The following is a 4,539-nucleotide window of genomic DNA, read 5'->3' as shown; positions in this document are numbered from 1 at the left end:
GATGGATACAAACTACTAAAATTTACTTGGCATAGCTTACATTGTTACCTATTTATGGAATATAACTAGATTTTACAATAATTATATTTAGTAGCTAAAATATAACATATTTACTTCCTATAGCTAACACTTTTTTACCACTCATCTGATAACTTCCCACACCCCTAAATTTAAGCAAAAAAAAACGTCCCTCTCTCCTATCCCCCTAAATACACACCATTATGCCCAATATCCCTTCATTTCCTCCAATTTCAAATCAGTTTTACAATAGGTCATCTTCCTTGTTTATCTCTAATTAACTACTCATTAATTTCACTCATAATTCAAATCTAATTCCCAAAAAAGGTAAGATTCTATATTGATTTTTACGTTTCACCGTGTATTTAACCTATATATTTACGTTGTATTTTCAGTATATTTAGTTCGTTTGTATTTTTTAGTTCAGTTATTACAAATCTGTGACTTAACCAGATCTGTATTTTATGTGCATTTTAATTATGTTTTGTATTGTTTATTTTTTTCACATGTTTCTTCAGTTAATTCATGTTTATTGTTCTTCACCATAACTGTAATTTTTTATAGTATATTTAACCATTTAAATACAGTCGAAATATACAGCAACTATAACTTAGATGCAAATATAACTTAGATATATTCCATAAGTCCACTTTTAATGTACAGTGTGTTACAGAAGTTAAAATTTCATCTAAATACACTTCCAATATATGTAAAATATATATGAAATATAATTAACAGTAAACCATAATAAGTAGTATCTAACAGATCAGTCAAAATGCAACTAAAATATAGCCAAAATATATACGAAATACAAATATTAAAACATAAATCCAAAACAAAAGGTCAAATCAGTTTATATAGAGTAGACTTTTCAAATCTTATTAAACCACCAATATAACATAACATCTTGTTAGTTGTTTGAATGAGATATGAGATCAGATATGAAATGGGAGGATATTTGCGTGAATCAGGGAACAATAAAAACTGATTTTAATTTAAATTGGAATAGATTTTGTTTCCATAATATAGCACTTTCAGTTTTCTCAGCGTGTGTATTTCCATTACATTTATCCTATATTTAAGTCGACGCGTCTACTAGCTAAATATAGGGTCCTCCAGCTACGAATTGTAAATGTAGAACATGTAGTTATAGGTTGTTACTAAAAAATAACAGAGGAGATCCGTTAATAAAATAATTTATAGGGTCATATTCTTATATTCCAAATTATAAGTGGGCCTAGAATATCATTCTAATATTAGCAAATGATGCGGCCCAATGGGTCGTATAAATTGTCTACACTCTAAGCTAGCGTTTGGCCATAGATTCCCAAAAATATTTTGAAAATTTTGATTTGGGTGAAGTTTTTCAAGTTTTGAAAATATGTTTAGCCATAGTTTATCAAATCATATTCACTTTTTGTTTTGGAAAACATGAAACATTACTTATATCCATAAATTCTAAAAACTGTCAAGAATACTCAACCATACAAAACATACATACTTGTTAATCCCAAATTATGCAGAACATGATATTTTAATAACGATGGCTAATAACACACTTACTAGCTACTACAATTCAAATTGCAATACAAAGATCCATCCGTGCAAGAAAAAAAAAACAATGGTAGTAACTAGCTATTCTTTAATGTAATCTTCCCACACTGTACGAGCAATCTTCACTTTATAGAAGAGACTACTTTAATTGTGAAAACATGGTATATACGACTTTAATGGAGGAACATGATAGATAGAATTAGTTGGGTCATAAATAGATGGGTTTTTTTTTTATAAAATACAAAAGTTTGGGGTAGTTTTTAAAAGTTGTGAAAAGGCCAAAACATACATCTTGGCCCAAAAACAGCAGAATTTGAATATTTGTTTTTAAAATCTGTCAAAATTTTATGACCAAACAAAGATTTGAAAACAAATCGTCGAAATATGCCTCCAAAATCTATAGCCAAACAGGAGCTGAGTCTCTAAGGCTTCCCAGGGCAGCTTAATTAACTGGGTTCTGGATCAAAATTTGTTTGGTTTAGCTAGCTCTAATTCTCTGTGCAGCATTTTACAAGATTATACAGGTTTATTGATAATGTTAGCTGATGGTTTAATTTGTCAAGGACATGTTATATGACATGCAGAAATAGACGATAATATACTTTAGACAAAGCTTAACACTTGTAGCCACTTGACAGTTTTCTTCCGTTTGTGACAAGTGTTGTCAGAGTTCATGGTAAGCAGATTGCGAATTCAAGTTCTATTCCAATTGACGTAGGAGCATCCTGCTAATTAACAACTTCAAGAAGGCTAAAACAAATAGTAAAAAAAATGCAATCTTTTCTTAGAGTTGGCTCGCAAGTTAGGTATCGAAATACACTCAATATGACCCGAATTTAAGTCACTGGTTCAAATCCTAGATGTGACGCTCTAGTATCCTTTTAATCCCCTTACAAAAATTACTGAGTTCGTCACTGCTCTCAGGTTAGGTGAAATATTCAGAAATATCAACCATCAAGTTCGGATCACGAATATCAAATTCACCATCCATTGATAAATCCCAGTCCGAACAGTATGGCAAATTAATGACTGATGTTGGTGTCGAAATAAACTCAAGACGATCCGATTCTGAGCTCTGCAAAATCTTGGCCATCTCAAACTCCTCTTCTTGATTTGGCAACAATGACAAGTACATGGATTGTGATGTTATTGGGGAGGTAAATGGCTCTATTGAATTGGCAAAGATTTGTGCATTTTCACTTTCACATTTTAGTGGAATGAAAGGAAAAGCTTCTTCTTTGATATTCAACTTTTCAACTTTTTGATTTCCCACTTTTTGTTTCTTTAGTTGACACTGATTCTTGTCCCAATTTTTCTTTTGGTTTTCGTATGAAATGAATCTTGATGATTGTGAGCTTTGCAACTGTGATTTCCTTTATATGTGATTTCAAAGACTAAAGGGTCTTCATCTGATTTTTGAACTTGCTTTGTTGCAAAGCAGCTTTGTGAATTCCTGTGAGTGCATCTGTAATAAGCCCTGCAATTACAAAGTAAAATTAATCTTAATTAGATAGAAATCCAGGTCTACATTCAATCAAGTAATTCTTGTACCATTCCCGAGTATATACTTATTCAAGAAAAATACTTTTTCTAGTTCAATAGGCACATTTTGAACATACTTTAGGCATTTAATAGGTAAAAACCTCAGTGTCTGAATGAAAAGATGTGACATTTTTAGGGGATGTCTATATATTTGGCCCAAAAGTTGAATTTTTGTGAATTTAAGGACATCCTTGCTTTGAATATTCTGTATAATTAAACAACTATCACCAGCTAATAAAAGTGAAAGAAAATGAATTTTAAGTTTGTGTAAGCGCTATTCTGAGTGAAATTAACTTGACTCCAAAAAGATTTCAACTTAAATTAGGTAATTAGTGATAACTAGCATTCATGAAAAATATGTTATCAAAGTAAATGGTGGTTGTCATAATAAGCAAATAGTTAACACACCCAAAAAACAAAGGGAAAAAGAAGAAGGAAAAGGGGTTTCTTTTTTTCTTTTTCTTTTACCTCGGATGATTAGAACCTAAAATATTTCTGCCCATATTTTCTCCAACTATAGCCATCATCATGATTAAAACTTTCTAGCTCTGTCCCAGATACTCTAACTTGCTTGCTCCACTGCTGCAACATCCTCTGCAAAACCAACAAAGTTGGAACAAAATCCAATGCCTGAATTTCTATATTGCTCGGACTCTTCGAAAATATTGTTGTACCCGTGTTGGATCCTCCAAAAATACATTACTTTTGAAGGACCCGAGATGCACCGATCGATATTTTTGAAAAGTTAGAGCAATAGCTGAATTTCAAGAAACTGTATAAAATGGTTTAATAGAGGCCTGAATTAATTCACCTCTTCTTATTTTGGCCTTGATCCCTCATAGAATCCAAATCAGAACCAAAAGTCTTTAAACTTGTACCAATTCCAGGTACTGATATTGATGAACAAGAAAAAGGGTCTCTATTTCCATTTATAGCTCACCAATTCAAAATTGACAATGATTTGTCAAGTGATGAAAGTATTTTCTCAAGTAGTTAATCACATTCCTCTGGTGAAGCCAAAGGATCAAACTGGTTTTTGAGCTTATTTGCAATTCCTTACAATTCCAATATATATGATATTGTTTGATTAAGTACGAAATTTAAAAAAAAAAATGATTATTTTTAAATTTATAATTTAAAACTGCCTTAAACGTTTGTATTGCTATAAATATTTTACTTAAGAGTATTAATTTTAAATATAAAAAGATAAGGCCTTTCTAGAATAGACTAAAAAAAGTGTCCTATATAAACAGAAACGGAGGAAATAGTAATACTATTAAGGTTTCAATAACAAAATGAAAGAAATAGTAATAAGGGCTGATGATTCTCTAAAGCTCTTATTGACGGAGTCGTTTGGCACCTCGATGCCGACTCATCATATCCTGGGGTTGAAGAAGTTCCCAAGGATTTGGTTTTTTTCCGATT

The 4,539-nt window shown here is 31.3% G+C and overlaps 1 pseudogene; it reads right to left on the bottom strand.

The window, feature by feature from the left end:
- Positions 1 to 2,497: 2,497 nt before the first annotated feature.
- Positions 2,498 to 4,490, bottom strand: LOC132609948 (probable WRKY transcription factor 30; annotated as a pseudogene).
- Positions 4,491 to 4,539: the final 49 nt, after the last annotated feature.

The sequence above is a fragment of the Lycium barbarum genome, chromosome 1, assembly GCF_019175385.1.
Source record: "Lycium barbarum isolate Lr01 chromosome 1, ASM1917538v2, whole genome shotgun sequence".
Lineage (NCBI taxonomy): Eukaryota > Viridiplantae > Streptophyta > Magnoliopsida > Solanales > Solanaceae > Lycium > Lycium barbarum.
The sequence above is the reverse complement of the archived record's forward strand: the minus strand, read 5'-3'. Positions and strand labels throughout refer to the sequence as shown.